The sequence below is a fragment of the Mesoplodon bidens genome (genome assembly GCF_964165515.1).
Source record: "Mesoplodon bidens genome assembly, chromosome: 9".
NCBI lineage: Eukaryota > Metazoa > Chordata > Mammalia > Artiodactyla > Ziphiidae > Mesoplodon > Mesoplodon bidens.
The window spans coordinates 88,048,714-88,068,374 of NC_138166.1; the positions used below are offsets into that span (position 1 = coordinate 88,048,714).

Here is a 19,661-nt window from a genome sequence, read left to right on the forward strand (position 1 = left end):
AATAAAACACGAAAAAGAGTGACAGGCTGATTGGAGTCAGGAAAGATCTCACAGAACGTGAGTTAGGTTCTGGACCTTAGAAAGATGGGTGAGATTTAGGGAGGTGGAAAGAATAAACAGGGTCATTGCAGGGATGAAGAGGCAGCACAAACGTAGTTGCCTGATATTCAGAGGGAGAGTAAAGGAGGAGGAGGTTTGAATGGAACAGACTTCCTAGGAGAAGGTAGTAGGAAGTAATGTTGAATAGGAAAAGTAAGACCATATAACAAAGGATCTTAAAAAATAAGACCTGGAAATTTAGATGTTGACTAGTAGATGATAAGGAGCCATTATAAGTAAACCAGGGAGCAGTGTTCAGGGAAGATTAATCTGGCCAAGGAATATAACATAGATTAACGCTTAACCTCCTTCACTCCTGCAATAAGTAATATTTACCCACAGTTACAAGAACCAAATAAATAAAAGAAACCCAGAGAGATGCACTCCCAATAATATTTTACTTTTTTTGTTCAATAATTCTTCATCAAGAATGATAATACTTTTAGGTTAAAAGCATACATATAATCAACAAGTATGCTATACGCAGTTGTGTACCAAATGATCATTCTAATGGCACTTCAAACAAAAAATATGTTAACATTTAGTCTTTTGGTAAAGAAAATTTTAATTTAAATTTTTTAGATTTTAATTTGTACAAATAATTTATTTTTTGCAGAAAACTACAAGTAGAGTAATGGTAAAGTACTTTCAAGCATAAAGATATATTCCATTAGGATAAAACTTGGTGAGGAAATGAAATAGAAATAATAACTCAAAGAGAAAAATGAAAAATATCTAGCCATTAAAAAAGAGCTTATTTTTGTATATTTTAAATGTATTATGGTAGATTTCAAATCCCTACGGTATTGAGATTCTATTGGTTACACTTAAAATAGTGATTTAAAGAGTCAATATTTATAATGTGCCAAAATTTAATATTTTGTAACCATTAAACTCATGCTAAAAAAAAACTAAATTTCAATTTTAAAATGTGGGGAGGGGCTTCCCTGGTGGCGCAGTGGTTGAGAGTCCGCCTGCCGATGCAGGGGACACGGGTTCGTGCCCCGGTTTGGGAAGATCCCACATGCCGCGGAGCGGCTGGGTCCGTGCGCCGTGGCCGCTGGGCCTGCGCGTCCGGAGCCTGTGCTCCGCAACGGGAGAGGCCACAGCAGTGAGAAGCCCGCGTACCACAAAAAAAAAAAAAAAAAAAAAAAAAAATGTGGGGAAGAGAATATAGTTTTTCAAAATTCCTTTAAGAGATACCCAAACGAAAATTTTAAAAGCCATTGCCCTTGTGTTAGTTGTCTAAGAGTGGAATTTCTGGGCCACAGAGTTAACTCCAAAATGGTTGTACCAATGTCACATCTACCAAATGACAGTCAAATAACATACTTTAAAAATTTACTTTTACTTTAAGCTGCATTGAATTTTAAGCTTTTTTTTTTTTAAAGCAAAGCATGTCTTCTTTTTCTTATATTTCATTAAGGGCAACCCATAATTTCTAACAAATAATAATGCCAGTGAGTATTAATTATAATGGAGATGTTACCTAACCTGCCCAAGATATGGCAAAATTGACAATAGACTCACTGATGGTCATTTATATATTATTGTTCTTGTTATTTTGAAAGAAATCTTTTTAAAAGTTTGTATAGCTTGGCACCTTATTTATTGTAGGCGACCTTTTCCTCATTTATGATCCTGCCTCACAAGTCAAGTGATAGGAAGCTTACTAATTCCACAAAGCAGAGTGGTCACCGTTGAACAGTTTCTTGTTTTGAAACGATATTCAGATTGGACATAGTTCTTATTTCTGTAGTGATTCCAAATCAGTTTCACCCTTACACATGAAAACCCTTCAAATATGTGAAGATGGCTATCATGGTCCATTTAGTAGTTTTGTTTTGTTTTTCTTTTCCCCTAGACAGAACATCCTTGGTTTCTGATACGTCCTGGGTCTGCAAACCATCCCACTCTTCTTTCTCTGTTGCCATTAGTCTGGTAGTATCTATCTTAAAAAAGGAGTACTCCACTCTGAGCCCAGTGTTCCAAGTGTGCTCTTGTTCTTCAGCAAAACCACTGCCTTCTTTGTGCAGGACCCAATGCCAGACACACATCATTGCATGTGAGTGTGTAGGAATAAAGAAGTCCATCAGTTACAGATTATACCTTTAATGAGCTACGTCCTTGGTTGAGGATAGAAAGGAAAATAGGGGACAAAGAAATCAGACGTGTATCCACAGCATCAATTTATGACAGGAAATATGGTAAGTTAGGTAATGATGACATGCTCTAAGAGGAAGAAATTACTTAAAGAGGACAAGAGAGGTTTGGTGAAGGTTACAAACCTAGAGTTTGTGAAGAATGAGGAGGACTTCGAGAGGATTTAAACTGAAGGAGCTAAAGGAGTGAAGGAACCACAACAATGTCAAGGAGGTGGGGAAGAGCAGGAAAAGGATGAGCAAGTTATGAATGTTTGGGTTTTGGAAAAGATGGCTAAGCCAAAATGGAGGCTTTTGAATGCCAGGCTCAAGGAACGTGACCTTTTAAAGTTCGGTAGTGGGAACCACTGAAGGTCAGTAAACAGGGAATGCCAGGAAAGACCTGTGCTTTAGGGAGATTTTTCTGAGCTTTGTGTAAGATGGATTGGAAAGGCCAGAGTGTGGAGTTGGAGGGAAGAGAGGCAGAGAGTGCCTGAATTAGAGGAGAGGCCGGGGAAACGGAGGGGAAGGGGCAGACCAAGAAACTTAAATTAAGGGGGTAAATTTGTAGGACATGGACACTGGTTGGCTGTAAGGAATAAGGAGATATAAGAAGAAATAGTCACTGAAATTAACCTTATCTTTTCTAAGCTATATTTGTAGGGATTATTTTTTTAACTTAAATTCAAGATCTCACATGTAGCCATTAAATTTAATGTTATTTTTAGCTCATCATTTCAGTCTATTGAGATATTTTTGAATCCTCATTGTCATCAAAAAATCATAGCTATCCCTCCAGATTCCATGTCATTCTTCATTTTATTAGCAATCTTTTAGTTTCTTTGTGTATGTCATTTTTTTAAATGTTCAACAGGACAGGGCTAAGTTGAGAATTTTGGGGGGCATACCTCTTGAGACTTCCTTTGAGATTGATGACCATATATTCCTCAGTACTTCAGGGGTTCATATGTTTTTCTTTTTTTTGTTTTTTTTCCACTCCATAACTTTTAGTATATTTTTTAACATCTTTATTGGAGTATAATCGCTTTACATTGTTGTGTTAGTTGCTGCCTTATAACAAAGTGAATCAGCTATACGTATACATATATTACCATATCTCCTCCCTGTTGCGTCTCCCTACCACCCTCCCTATCCCACCCCTCTAGGAGGACACAAATCACTGAGCTGATCTCCCTGTGCTATGCGGCTGCTTCCCGCTAACTATCTGTTTTACATTTGGTAGTGTATATACGTCCATGCCAGTCTCTCACTTCATCCCAGCTTACCCTTCCGCCTCCCCATGTCCTCAAGTCCACTCTCTACGTGTGCATCTTTATTCCTGTCCTGCCCCTAGGTTCTTCAGAACCATTTTTTTTTTTAGATTCCATATATATATGTTACCATACGGTATTTGTTTTTCTCTTTCTGACTTCATTCTGTATGACAGACTCTGGGTCCATCCACATCACTACAAATAACTCAATTTCGTTTCTTTCTATGGCTGAGTAATATTCCATTGTATATATGTGCCACATCTTCTTTATCCATTCATCTGTCTGTGGACACTTAGGTTGCTTCCATATCCTGGCTATTGTAAATAGTGCTGCAATGAACATTGTGATACATGTCTCTTCCCCCACCCCGCACACACACACTGTATTTTATTTTTATAAGAGATAAACTGACACCAAGCATTGTAAATGGATGACCACAACAAAAGCAACACTGATTGCAATTACCAAACATGAAACACACTCATGCTATGTCATAATATTGACATTCAGTCCAGAAATCCTCCACTGTAACATGTCCTTTACTTTGCAGTGAAAATTGATTTGTATATTTTTTGCCTCTGAGTCCTTGTGGGATTTTTTTTTATTCAAACAGAAAGTCACAAAAATTATGATCATCCTCATCAGTTCACTCAGTCACATGTAATTAATTTTTTTTCATCTTGATCTTTTGTTAGCACTTTTATGAATTCATCAGTTTTCCATTAGAGTTCTGAAAATGCTTATTCATTCAGTTCAGCAGTATAGTCAGTTACCAGAAACCTGTACTTGTCAGAGTCTTTTCCATGAATTCCTTGAAGATGAAACCGTTTTATAGGAACATTTTTGAAAAACCATCAGAGTACACCCAGAACTGTCTGTAAATGACAAAAGACTTGAAAATGACCACAGTTAAAGATTTGGTGAAAGTTCATAGTAATGCAATTGACAAGGAAATTTAGTTATTTCTGAGATGTACATTTTAAAGTAATAACTAGAATTATGACTTATAACATTATACCACAACATATAAGATTTTTAGAAATTTCATGTAATGTCTGAAACATTTATATTAACATATTTCCATACAAATAACCCAAAGAAAGTTTAGTATTAGTTTTTTGTTTGTTTGTTTGTTTTTTTATACTGCAGGTTCTTATTAGTCATCAATTTTATACACATCAGTGTATACATGTCAATCCCAATCGCCCAATTCAGCACACCCCCACCCCCACCCCACCACGGTTTTCCTCCCTTGATGTCCATACGTTTGTTCTCTACATCTCTGTCTCAACTTCTGCCCTGCAAACCGGTTCACCTGTACCATTTTTCTGGGTTCCACATACATGCGTTAATATATGATATTTGTTTTTCTCTTTCTGACTTACTTCACTCTGTATGACAGTCTCTAGGTCCATCCACGTCTCAACAAATGACTCAATTTCATTCCTTTTTATGGCTGAGTAATACTCCATTGTATATATGTGCCACATTTTCTTTATCCATTCATCTGTCTATGGACACTGAGGTTGCTTCCATGTCCTGGCTGTTGTAAATAGTACTGCAGTGAACATTGTGATACATGTCTCTTTTTGAGTTATGGTGTTCTCAGGATATATGCCCAGTAGTGAGATTGGTGGCTCGTATGGTAGTTCTATTTTTAGTTTTTTAAGGAACCTCCATACTGTTCTCCATAGTGGCTGTGTCAATTTACATTCCCACCAACAGTGTAGGAGAGCTCCCTTTTCTCCACACCCTCTCCAGCATTTATTGTTTGTTGATTTTTTATGATGGCCATTCAGACTGGTGTGAGGTGATACCTCATTGTGGTTTTGATTTGCATTTCTCTAATGATTAGTGATGTTGAGCATCCTTTCATGTGTTTGTCGGCAATCTGTATATCTTCTTTAGAAAAATATCTACTTAGGTCTTCTGCCCATTTTTGGATTAGGTTGTTTGTTTTTTTGATATTGAGCTGCATGAGCTGATTATATATTTTGGAGATTAATCCTTTGTCAGTTGCTTCGTTTGCAAATATTTTCTCCCATTCTGAGGGTTGTCTTTTCATCTTGTTTATGGTTTCCTTTGCTGTGCAAAAGCTTTTAAGTTTCATTAGGTCTCATTTGTTTATTTTTGTTTTTATTTCTATTTCTCTAGGAGGTGGGTCAAAAAGGATCTTGCTGTGATTTATATCATAGAGTGTTCTGCTATGTTTTCCTCTAAGAGTTTTATAGGGTCTGGCCTTAGACTTAGGTCTTCAATCCATTTTGAGTTTATTTTTGTGTAAGCTGTGACGGAGTGTTCTAATTTCATTCTTTTACATGTAGCTGTCCAGTTTTCCCAGCACCACTTATTGAAGAGGCTGTCTTTTCTCCATTGCATATTCTTGCCTCCTTTATCAAAGATAAGGTGACCATACGTGTGTGGGTTTATCTCTGGGTTTTCTCTCCTGTTCCATTGATCTATATTTCTGTTTTTGTGCCGGTACCATACTGTCTTCATTACTGTAGCTTTGTAGTATAGACTGAAGTCCAGGAGCCTGATTCCTCCAGCTCCGTTTTTCTTTCTCCAGATTACTTTAGCTATGTGGGATCTTTTGTGTTTCCATACAAATTGTGAACTTCTTTTGTTCTACTTCTGTGAAAAATGCCATTGGTAGTTTGATAGGGTTTGCACTGAATCTGTAGATTGCTCTGGGTAGTAGAGTCATTTTCACAATGTTGATTCTTCCAATCCAAGAACATGGTATATCTCTCCATCTGTTTGTATCATCTTTAATTTCTCTCATCAGTGTCTTACAGTTTTCTGCATACAGGTCTTTTGTCTCCTTAGGTAGGTTTATTCCTAGGTATTTTATTCTTTTTGTTGCAGTGGTAAATGGGAGTGTTTCCTTAATTTCTCTTTCAGATTTTTCATCATTAGTGTGAAGGAATGCAAGAGATTTCTGTGCATTAATTTTGTGTCCTGCTACTTTACCAAATTCACTGATTAGCTCTAGTAGTTTTCTGGTAGCATCTTTAGGATTCTCTATGTATAGTGTCATGTCTTCTGCAAACAGTGACAGTTTTATTTCTTCTTTTCTGATTTGGATTCCTTTTATTTCTTTTTCTTCTCTGATTGCTGTGGCTAAAACTTCCAAAATTATGTTGAATAATATGTGGTGAGAGTGCACAGCCTTGTCTTATTCTTGATCATAGTGGAAATGGTTTCAGTTTTTCACCATTGAGAATTATGTTGGCTGTGGGTTTGTAATATATGGCCTTTATTATGTTGAGGTAAGTTCCCTCTATGCCTGCTTTCTGGATAGTTTTTATCATAAATGGGTATTGAATTTTGTCAAATCTTTTTCTGCATCTACTGAGATGATCATATGGTTTTTCTCCTTCAGTTTGTTAATACGGTGTATCACATTGATGTATTTGCATGTACTGAAGAATCCTTGCATTCCTTGGATAAACCCTACGTGATCATGGTGTATGATGCTTTTAATGTGCTTTGGATTCTGTTTACTAGTATTTTGTTGAGAATTTTTGCATCTGTGTTCATCAGTGATATTGGCCTGTAGTTTTCTTTTTTTGTGGCATCTTTGTCTGGTTTTGGTATCAGGGTGATGGTGGCCTCGTAGAATGAGTTTGGGAGTGTTCCTCTCTCTGCCATATTTTGGAAGAGTTTGAGAAGGATAGGTGTTAGCTCTTCTCTAAATGCTTGATAGAATTCTCCTGTGAAGCCATCTGGTCTTGGGCTTTTGTTTTTGGAAGATTTTTAATCACAGTCTCAATTTCAGTGCTTGTGATTGGTCTGTTTATATGTTCTATTTCTTCCTGGTTCAGTCTTGGAAGTTTATGCTTTTGTAAGAATTTGTCCATTTCTTCCAGGTTGTCCATTTTATTGGCATATAGTTGCTTGTAGTAATCTCTCATGATCTTTTGTATTTCTGCAGGGTCAGTTGTTACTTCTCCTTTTTCATTTCTAATTCTGTTGATTTGAGTCTTCTCCCTTTTCTTCTGATGAGTCTGGCTAATCGTTTATCAATTTTGTTTATCTTCTCAAAGAACCAGCTTTCAATTTTATTGATCTTTGCTATTGTTTCCTTCATTTGTTTTTCATTTATTTCTGCTCTGATCTTCACGATTTCTTTCCTTCTGCTAACTTTGGGGTTTTTTTGTTCTTCTTTCTCTAATTGCTTTGATGTAAGGTTAGGTTGTTTATTTTAGATTTTACTTGTTTCTTGAGGTAGGATTTTATTGCTATAAACTTCCTTCTTAGACATGCTTTCGCTGCTTCCCATAGGTTTTGGGTTGTCGTGTTTTCATTGTCATTTGTTTCTAGGCAATTTTTTGATTTCCACTTTGATTTCTTCAGTGGTAACTTGGTTATTTAGTAGTGTATTGTTTAGCTTCCATGTGTTTGTATCTTTTACAGTTTTTCCTGTAGTTGATATCTAGTCTCATAACATTGTGGTTGGAAAAGATACTTGATATGATATCAATTTTCTTAAATTTACCAGGGCTTGATTTGTGACCCAAGATATGATCTATCCTGGAGAATGTTCCATGAGCACTTGAGAAGAAAGTGTATTCTGTTGTTTTTGGATGGAATGTCCTAGAAATATCAATTAAATCCATCTTGTTTAATGTGTCATTTAAAGCTTGTGTTTCCTTATTTATTTTCATTTTGGATGATCTGTGCATTGGTGAAAGTGGGGTGTTAAAGTCCCCTACTGTGATTGTGTTACTGTTGATTTCCCCCTTTATGGCTATTAGCATTTGCCTTATGTATTGAGGTGCTCCTATGTTGGGTGCATAAATATTTACAACTGTTATATCTTCTTGGATTGATCCCTTGATCATTATGTAGTGTCCTTCTTGGTCTCTTGTAATAGTCTTTATTTTAAAGTCTATTTTGTCTGATATGAGTATTGCTACTCCAGCTTTCTTTTGATTTCCATTTGCATGGAATATCTTTTTCCATCCCCTCAGTTTCAGTCTGTATGTGTCCCTAGGTCTGAAGTGGGTTTCTTGTAGACCGCATATATACGGGTCTTATTTTTGTATCCATTCAGCCAGTCTATGTCTTTTGGTTGGAGCATTTAATCCATTTACATTTAAGGTAATTATCGATATGTATGTTTCTATTACCATTTTGTTAATCATTTTGGGTTTGTTATTGTAGGTCTTTTCCTCCTTTGTGTTTCCTCCCTAAAGAAGTTTGGTGGAGCTGAATTCTCTTAGCTTTTGCTTGTTTGTAAAGGTTTTAATTTCTCTGTTGAATCCTAATGAGATCCTTGCTGGGTAGAGATCTTGGTTGTAGGTTTTTCCCTTTCATCACTTTAAATATGTCCTGCCACTCCCTTCTGGCTTGCAGCATTTCTGCTGAAAGATCATCTGTTAACCTTATGGGGATTCCCTTGTATGTTGTTTTTTGCTTTTCCCTTGCTGCTTTTTTTTTTTTTTTTTTTTTGTGGTACGAGGGCCTCTCACTGCTGTGGCCTCTCCCCTTGCAGAGCACAGGCTCCCAATGTGGAGGCCCAGCGTCCATGGCTTACGGGCCCAGCCGCTCCGCGGCATGTGGGATCTTCCTGGACCGGGGCACGAACCCGTGTCCCCTGCATCAGCAGGCGGACTCTCAACCACTGTGCCACCAGGGAAGCCCCCCTTGCTGCTTTTAATATGTGTTCTTTGTACTTAATTTTTGATAGTTTGATTAATATATGTCTTGCTGTGTTACTCTTTGGATTTATCCTGTGTGGGACTCTCTGTGCTTCCTGGACTTGATTAACTATTTCCTTTCCCATATTAGGGAAGTTTTCAACTATAATCTCTTCAAATATTTTCTCAGTCCCTTTCTTTTTCTCTTCTTCTTCTGGGATCCCATAGTTCAAATGTTGGTGCATTTAATGTTGTCCCAGAGGTCTCTGAGACTGTCCTCAATTCTTTTCATTCTTTTTCCTTTTTTCTGCTTTGTGGTAGTTATTTCCACTGTTTTATCTTCCAGGTCACTTATCCATTCATCTGCCTCAGTTATTCTGCTATTGATTCCTTCTGGAGAATTTTTCATTTCATTTATTGTGTTGTTCACCGTTGTTTGCTCTTTAGTTCTTCTATGTCCTTATGAAACGTTTCTTGTATTTTCTCCATTCTATTTCCAAGATTTTGGATCATCTTTACTGTCATTACTCTGAATTCTTTTTCAGGTAGACTGCCTATTTCCTCTTCATTTTTTGGTCTGGTGGGTTTTTACCTTGCTCCTTGATCTGCTGTGTATTTCTCTGTCTTCTCATTCTGCTTAACTTACTGTGTTTGGGGTCTCCTTTTCGCATGCTGCAGGTTTGTAGTTCCCGTTGTTTTTGGTGTCTGCCCCCGGTGGCTAAGGTTCATTCAGTGGGTTATGTAGGCTTCCTGGTGGAAGGGACTGGTGCCTGTTTTCTGATAGATGAGGCTGGATCTTGTCTTTCTGGTGGGCAGGACCGCATTCGGTGGTGTGTTCTGGGGTGTCTGTGAACTTATTATGATTTTAGGCAGCCTCTCTGCTAATGTGTTGGGTTGTGTTCCTGTCTTGCTCGTTGTTTGGCATGGGGTGTCCAGCACTGGAGCTTACCGGTCATTGAGTGGAGCTGGGTCTTAGCGTTCAGGTGGAGTTCCCTGGGAGAGCGCTCGCTGATTGATATTACATGGGCCCGGGAAGTCTCTGGTGGTCCAGTGTCCTGAGCTCAGCTCTCTCACCTCAGAGGCTCTGGCCTGACAGCTGGCTGGAGCACCAAGACCCTGTCAGCCACACTGCTTTTGGGATGTCTGAGGTCTTCTGCCAGCATTCAGTAGTTGCTCTGTAGGCGTTGTTCCACATGTAGCTGTATTTTTGATGTAGTTGTGGGGAAGAAGGTGATCTCCACGTCTTACTCCTCCACCATCTTGAAGGTCCTCTCTCTTCACACAGATCCATCAAGGAAAAGCTTGAAGGCAGATTTAGGGAAATCTTCCATTACTCCTGTTGCTAGAGGATCCACATTTCATGTGGAAAGGACATAAATCTGGCAGTCTCACTCCAGGCCTAGCCCATCCACCTTTTTTCTCTTTGTGCTTAGTCTGTTTCACTTGCTCATAGCAGGCCCCGTGCAGAGGCCTCATCCCGGCCCTTCAGACCAGAGCTCCTCGTGAAATGGCTCAGCCGACACCTCAGCTTCGGACGTGCACTGAAGCTGCTCCTCACAGGACACTCAACTCAAGATCTCATGTGTTTTTCTAACAATAAATCCAGACTCTAGTTCAAGAGCAGTCTCTGGGGCCTAAATTTGAATACCAGCTTTTTCACCTATTAGTTATATGACCTTGAACAGTCACTCAGCCTCTCTGTGCCTTAGTTTTCTCATCTGTGAAAAAAGATAATAATAGTTTTTCCCTCATAGGATTGTTTTGAAAATGTCAACCTTTTAGAACTGTTTTAACAAAATATTAAGCCCCACCTCCCAAATGATTAGCTGCTATTTTGATAATGACAATGATGATGATGACAGAGATTACCTTTACTACCATCTATGACCACACCCTATATTGCATCATCCACTCTATAAGAGACTTAGATTTCTTACTGGTGTTCTCCCAGTTCTGATCATTTTAATGCCGCTAACCCTTTCTTATGTCTCCCCAAATTGGGCATGTACAAGCCAGCAGTGGACAATACGTAGTTATTTGTTCTGGAATCCTCTCATCCCTTCACTTTTAGGACCCGCTGCTCCCTGCTCTGCCAAACTCTTTGTTAAGAATTCTTGTCTTAGGCAGCTTACAAATTACCCTTGGAAACAGGGTCTCTTGACCTTGAGCCAAATCTACGATTTCTTCTTTCAAGTCAGTGAGTTACCCAGTTAGGAAAGAAACAAAGTCATATGACTTGTTCATTGTGAGGTCTTCCTGGCTCCCAGTGAGTACCACTTCCTAATTGTTCAAAAACCATCATTAATAGTCTTTTCTAGAATTTTGCCTATAGTTCTAAACTCACCCAGTTTCTGTAATTTACCTTCTTTTCTTTTATGTACATCAGGGCATTTGCTCTCAGGCATTTTTTTCCATCTGCCAGGTTACCTCTAAGGTTATCGGCAGTGGTTCAGTAATTCTATGCTCTGAATTATTTCTGTACCCCAAAGTTCTTGCCTAAATTTATTAAACCTGTCAGAATAGTATATCATCTCAGTTACTTTTGACACAGTTAATTACTCCATCCTAAAACAAGTAAACATTCATTTACTTGGCTTCTAGAATTTCATTCATTTAACAAATGTTTATTGAGTACTTAAACCAGAGGTTGGAGATATAGCAATGAACCAAACAGAATACTGCTTTCATGGGGTTTACACTCTGTTGGAGATGGGACAGAGGAGATAGACAGTAAATATAATACATAAATCTACAAAGAATTTTAGAAGATACTAAGTACTACAGGGAAAAATGGAGTAGGGTGAATAGAGTCTGGAGTGTAGGAGAAGGAGGTTGCAATCTTCAATAGGGTGCCCCAGGAAGCCCTGTCAAGTTGAGGTTTTAGAAAAGACTTCAAGGAGTTTTGGGAGTTAGAGAAGATATCTGAAAAGAGTGCCCTGGCAGAGGGCAAAGGCCCTAAGGCAAGATTCTGCATGACACTTTTCAGGACCAGCAAGGCAGCCAGTGTGTTTGGGGTAAAGTGAGCAAGAAGGGTACTAGAAGGATGTCTGAAAGGGAACAGAAGGCCAGACCATGTAGGGCCTTGTAGGCCACTGTAGGGATGTTGAGTTCTACTCTCACTGAAATAGGAGCCATTGCAGAAATTATGCTTACGAGCAGTATGATCTAACTTTTATTTTAAAATATAAGTATTGAGACTAGGCTGTGGGAGGATAAGGATAGAAGCAGGGAGACTGATGAAGGCCTGTTGTAGTGATCCAGGTGAGAAATGAAGACAGCTCATACTGGTTGGTAGCAGCACAGGTGGTGAGAACTGATTGAATTCTGAATATATGGTTGACCCTTGAACAACCCAGCTTTGAACTTCATGGGTCCACTAATACCCAGATTTTTTTTCAATAAATATAGTACCTATATTTTCTTTTTTTTTTAATTAATTAATTTATTTTTGGCTGAGTTGGGTCTTTGTTGCTGCGCATGGGCTTTCTCTAGTTGCGGCAAGCAGAGGCTACTCTTTGTTGCAGCGCATAGTTCACTGATCGCGGTGGCTTCTCTTGTTGCAGAGCATGGGCTCTAGGCTTACAGACTTCAGTAGTTGAGGCTCATGAGCTCTAGAGCGCAGGCTCAGTAGTTGTGGCACATGGGCTTAGTTGCTCCACGGCATGTGGGATCTTCTCAGACTAGGGCTCGAACCATGTCCTCTGCATTGGCAGGCGGATTCCTAACCGCTGTGCCACCAGGGAAGCCCTGTATTTTCATTTTACACATCTTTAAATTAACTAAGTGTGGGGAAAAGTTTGTGTTTGATTAGAGATCAGAACATGTGGAATCCAGAAAGAGAAAGACAAATATCGTATATTAACGTATATATGTGGAATCTAGAAAAATGGTACAGATGAACCTATTTGTAGGGCAGGAATAGAGACGTAGACATAGAGAACGGACATGTGGACACAGGGGGAAGGGGAGGGTGGGACGAACTGGGCGATTAAGTTTGACATAAATACACTACCATGTGTAAAACAGATAGCTAGTGGGAACCGGCTGTATAGCACAGGGAGCTCAGCTCAGTGCTCTGTGATGACCTAGATGGGGGCAGGGGAGGGAGATTCAAGAGGGAGGGGCTATAGGTATGCATGTAGCTGATTCATTTTTTCGTTGTACAGCAGAGGCTAACGGAACATTGTAAAGCAATTTACTCCAATAAAAAAGAAAGAACATGTGGAATCAAAAGAACTAGGGTTTGGCTCCTGATTCTGTCCAAACTGTTTCAGCTTCCTGCCCTTGGGTGAGTCACTTATCAATCCTTTGTTTTGGAGGGAGAGATAGCAGTTTGTGGATTTTCAACTGTGCAGGAGGGTCTGCACCCCTAACCCCCACGTTGCTCAAGGATCAACTGTATTTGGAAGGGCCAGGCAACAGAATTCCTGCCAGATTGGATACAGAGTGTGAGAGAAAGAACGGTATCAAAAAGACTCAGGATTTTTCATTTGAATGGTGAAAAGTTGGAGTTGTCAGCGATTGAGATGGAGGACACTGAAGGTTTGGGGGCAATGGATTAGGATTTAAATTTGGAGTGTCTTTTAGACATCCACATGGAGATATGGGGTAGGTAGTTGGATATGCGCATCAAAAGGGGAGAAGTCTGCCCTGGAGATATGTATTTGGTAGCCATCAACATATAAAGAGTGTATATATATGGTATTTAAAACCATGGACTGCATGAAATCTCTACGGGATTGAATATAAATATGACAGAGAAGAGGACTATGGACTTTAAGAAGTTTGCAAGATGAGGAGAAACCAGCAAAGGAGACTGGAAAGCAACAGTCAGTGAAGTAGGAGGAAGATGAAGAGAATGTGGAGTCCTGGAAACCAAGTAAAGGGATGAAGGGATCCCCGGTCCCAGTGCTGCTATTCAGTCAAGCATTAGAACTGAGCATTGATTGAGTGATAAATTGAACAACGTGGAGGTCACTGTGATTGTCACAAGAGTTATTTCTATGGACTAGTAAGCAGGAAGCCTGGATTGACATGGGCTTACAAAAAGAATCTGGGAGTAGAGAACTTGTAAATGTAGGCAGAACTTTCACAGTGGGTTTTGCTGCGAAGGGGAACAGAGAAATGGGGTAGTAGCTGGTGAACTGAGGCCACATGAAGGATTTTTTAAAAATTGTTTTGTGTGTTAGCTTAAATAGAAATAGTGCATGTTTATATTTGAAGGAAATTGTTTAGGAGAAAGGGAAAATTATTGATGTCGGAAAGAAAGGGCAAATCGCTGAAATTGTGTTTGAGGGTGGGATGCAATGCAACAAGTGTAGTAACTGGCTTTAGGCAGGAACACAGATGGTCTGTTCACCATGCTCTATCCTTCTCACAGGAATTGAGTTATTTCTCGGTCATTTATACTTCACCATTTTGTCCAAACAATGCACCTATCTCTATTATACTACTTTTTCTTGGAAAATACCCATTGCTTTTGGTTCTTGGTATATTGTGGTCATCAAGTGTCATGACCCTTCCCTGAAGAGACTATACCACTTTGGTATCCCTCATGGCCAAATTCTCTGGAATGATGTCCACTTATTGGTGCCCACTTATCACATCATTCCTTATACAGGGTATCACCTGTAGTAGTCTCCCACAGTTGCTGAATTACAGGCCCTGGATGAATGTATCTCAGGGCTGGGAAAAGTAATTCTGTGAAGCTTTGAAGGGAATTAAATAGAAAATCATTTACGTAGTTGTTACACAACAGCGTGCGCACGCACACAACATATAACCCCATGGTGCCTTTTACCTATTACTTAATCAGGTTTTCCAGGCTCGGAAGAAAGTGTTTCCTCATTGTATGAGTCTGAAGATGCAAAGTGTCCTTACTTCCTCTCTTCCCATTTGTTGCCCTCCCCCAGATTGGCACCTGCTGAGGAGTAATTAGGGCAGTCCTAATTTGGACAGCCAAATCCTGATTACAGTGACAGGAAAAACAGGAAATGTTCCAGTTTTGCTGCCAGCAAATGACTGACTTAAATAGAAATCCATATACAATTCAAATGATCCAAAATGCTGTAACACTGGGGAAGGAGGAAGGCAGCAGGGAAACATTGCAATCTGATTCTTTCTCAGCAGATATCTTTTACTGAAAGGATCCAGTCCATAAGCTCACAATGCCCTCTGCTGAGAGCTGGCATGTTTTCCAAGTTTACCATGAGAACCTGAGTGTCCCCTGGGACTTTGGAGATCTGAGGAAAGGTCAAAAACATCTCACCTTTCTCTGAGCCCCTCACTCTGGAGAGAAAGCCTGTTCTATATCATGATGTCATGTTACGTGCTTTGGATAAAGAGAGGTTTCCTAAAAGTGAGGTGAGGACTAGAAGTCTTTTTCTTAATTAGTCACACCCCTTGGGGCTTAAAGGAGAACTCAGCTGTGAATTCTCTGGAGGTCCGCATTAGTGATCAGGCAGTTGGTCTGTTGGTCTGCTACTTCCAGGCTGAGTGCTTCTCTCCCTCTGTCGTCCTCTTTGTCCTGAGGTACGAGCAGCAGCTTATGTGTCCCAGAATAGTCATTTGACAATGGAAAATCACAGGTTTTTTTTAAGTTTCTGTCTGTTCCAATTTAGCATCAGTTCATTAATCAATTTTTTTTTTTTTTTTGCCTTCCTGCATTGTGTTGGGCCTGGTAGGAAATACAAATAAAACATCTTCTAATCTTAGAGGCTCAGTTGATATAAGACACAAACATGTTTTTATTAGGGGAAGGTGTAACCATCCCCAGGGTCCACGTTTTACTACTTCTCCAAAGAGGCCTGAGAACTCATGCCAGGGCATGAAGGAAGAGCGACGTGGAGATAAACTTGTGATCAGCCATGGCAGAAACCAGATCTGGCACAGGGCTGGACACCTTGTTGGCCCTCAACATGTTTACTGAGTGAAGGAGGAAATTCTTGACAGACCAAAGAGGATGAGCAAGCAGTAAGGACATGATGTGTGGGGGAGGGGTTGAGAAATGAAAATGACTGGGGTGGACAATGTAGTTGGGTAAGAATGAGCAGAAAAGAGTTTTTTTTTTTTTTTTTTTAACTTCCCATATTAAGTACAGGAGCACCATCATAGGTCTTGGGAAGGAAGATGACCTACCTCGTCTGTCATCAGAGTGGTATCTTTAAAAGGTCTCAGTGGCACCATTGTGCCAAAGAGCAGAGACTAGACACTGTAGGCTGTGAAGGCTTGTGAAGCCCTTTGGGTTTCCTGTGTAGACAGAGACCAGGATCCTGAATGAATGAGAGTCTAGTTGAGCTGGCCTTGCTATCTTTGCCAGCTAAATACCTTTGAACCTCAGAAGAGCCAAGGGCATATGCCAGAGAAACCCTCTGCAAGCTCCATGCCAGCCTGTCTTCCGGTTTGCCTCTTGAAACTGTGCTATAGGAACCAACTGTGCTATATGAACCAAACTGAACCAACCCACTCTCTTGGTTCACCTACCACTGATACATTCATTTTTATTAAATAGTGAAGAGATACAAAGGAACATTTATAAAATATGTACAGTATCTGGTTCATAGAGAACACTCAGCAAATGAGAGCTTTTACTATGTGCTCCTGTAACTTATTACCCGTAACTATTTTGATATTTATCCCAGTGTATTGCAATTTAACATTTCTTTATTATGTGTTATTTGACCAGTTGTTGGTTTACATGTCTTTCTCTCTCAAACACCGTTTTTCAACTGTGGACTCACATCAGAGTTATTTGGGGAGATCTTAAAACACACAACCTGGATTTCCCACACTAGCTAGGCCCACAGAGCCCTGGGCCTGGGCAAGAGTAGTTCAAAAATGTCCCCAAAGTGATTCTCGTATGTGTTACTGATCTCAACTCTGGGGCTCTAGAAGGAGGTTACTATGTCATTTTCCACATAATTGTCCCAACATTTAGCATGATATCTTCATTCAGGCCTTTCCTTCATGTTTATTGATCAAGTGAATAGCTTTCCTTTTCTAGTGCCCATCAACTGCCTTCCTGCCAAATACAGATGCTGCCCACCCAACCAGGTGTCCCACGAATTCCCTAGCAACAGCCAGTCTTAATTTCCCCGCACCTAACTCAGTCTACCGTGATCAGCAAGGAGCCGGTTGCAGTCAGTTTGAAGCAAAGCAAACTGGACTAGAATGGAAATACGCACTCTGGAAAGTACATGGTCACTGTGCAAGGGACTTTATAGTCATCGATTCAATCTCGTCAGTCACAACACTTCTGCAGGTTAGATTCTCCCAACCTTACAAATGAGAAAGCAGAGGTTCAGAAAGGTTCATACCATTTATGTATGAACACAGGGTATGCAGGTCACAGAGTATGCAGATGGCTGTACGTGCCTGAGGAGCTAAGTCTGGCTCTGAAGCCCAAAGAAGAGACAGTGGAATTAAAGAGGAAATGGGAAACTCAAGCAAAGTTTCAAATAGTTCAGAGAGACATTATAATTGGAGCACAGACTCCAGAACAGTCACTGTAGGCTCAGTTCAGGCTCTACCCTCATCAGCCACTAGACATGGGCAAGTTACTTAATCTCTGTAACTTGGTATATCATCTGTCAAGTGGGAATAATAACAGTGCCTACCACACAGGGCTGTAATCAGGATTGAAAGAGTTAGTATATGTAAAGTGCTTAGAAGAATGCCTAGTTCGTGGTAAATACTTAATAAGTCTCAGCCAATGTTATTTATTGTTGCTGCTGTAAGTGGTGTTCTTGTTATTATTTACTTTTAAATTAATCCATTGATAATATTGTTGATATTTCCTAAGAAGATGGCGAAAAAGTATTTTTATGCCATCTGTTACATCCCTGATATTTTGTGCTTCAGTAATATCAGTCATTCATTCATTCAGTCTGTTACTTTATCTATTCAGTAATTATTTATTAAGCATTTCTGGAGTCCTTCGTTACTCTAGAGCTAAGAGTCCAGAAGTGAATAAACTAAGCAACGTCCTGCCTTAATGGATTTTTACACTCATTAATAGAAAATAATCAAGTATCAAACAAAATAAATTTCTCAGAAATTTTACATTCTTGATCCACTCTGCTATAATTATTTTCTTCTTGGTTTTTTAAATATCAAACAATTATGACCCTTCATATGAGAGCTTCTCTATTTAAAGGTTGTTATTAAATTATCCCCACAGGTTACCTCCTGTAAGCTCTGAAATTCCAAGTCCTTTTCCCTGGGTCCTCTTGAATTGTTTCTGTTTCCCATCAACTATCTCCAGAGTTATCAGATGTTTCTTAAGTTGTGACTCCAAGGTAGAAATACATAGCATCATAAAGCTCTCTTTAGGATGAGTGTGATGTTAAAGACAACCTGATGTTTCGTTGCTCTTCCTATTTATTCTGCTCCATCTTAAGAGATTTTTTAGTTTTGTTTTTGTGTTTGTTTTGTTTTAATCAGCAGCATAGTACCAGCTTTGATTTCTGTATCCGTCATTGTCATGATCACGGTGTTGCTGGACGTTGCACTGCAGTTTGGCCAGCTACAGGTCCACTCGTTCACAGTTGAAAATTGACTACAGTAGCTTAATTTGGACCAGCCTTGTCCAGGGTTTATTTATCTGGCTTGGCTCCTAGTTTTTGAAGTGTCTGAAAGATTCAGTCTGGGAAAGTAAACATCATGCCCAGGCTGCCACCAAACAGTTGAATCCAGTTAGCCCCACCTGCCCCTGGTTGTTTACCTAATGAAAGACTCAGCACCCCAGCTGTATCCAGGGACCAGGCACACTTGGATTTCCCAGCTGTTCCAGAGAGGAAGCAGTGCACATCAGAGCCAGTCGACACCAGCAGATGTTTTCTGAATGAAGTTCACTCAGCTGTGTCTAGAGGGTGGACTCTTCCCATAGCAGCCTTATCACCTGTTCCAAGGGGTATACCTATTTTCCTCTTCCTCCTGGGAACAGGTACAAATAGTTTCACAGATGGCTTTGTCTGTGGCCCATTGAGCTGTGAATTAATTAGTAGATTATGGTCCTGGTAGTGGTGATTGACCCTACTCCTCTTGTGGAATAATTATTGTAGATTTAGTTCTCCTTTTTTGAGGCTATCTAGATATATCCTGGAATTTTGTAACCCACATAATCCCATTTATCTCAAAATTATAAACTAATAAATGCAATTAGTTAGGATGGGGAGCTTTGCCATTTGAATAAAAAATTCCCTTTAGGGTAATCGTATGTTGCTAATCAATGCTAATATTTCAAATCAGAATATTTGGAATTGCTTTTGGGATTGATGTTCATTACAACATGAATTTATTGTTGAGGGCAATATATAGGTAGGCAGCATGCTAGTTAATTTGGATTACTATTTTTTAATAAGACAGGATTTATGAATATTAGTGAAGGCAGTAATATAATACCATATTATTGAATTAAACCAGTCTTAAAAAAATACATAAGTAAATGATGTGAGTACCTTTAACATAGTATCCCGCTAAGCTAATTTTTTCATTCCAGCGAG

General features: G+C 39.5%; 1 protein-coding gene across 1 annotated transcript in view; it reads left to right on the top strand.

The window, feature by feature from the left end:
- The window catches only part of EXOC4 (exocyst complex component 4), an 813,795-nt gene that overhangs the window by 647,211 nt on the left and 146,923 nt on the right, over positions 1-19,661 (top strand). The gene's annotated exons all lie outside the window — the stretch shown is intronic.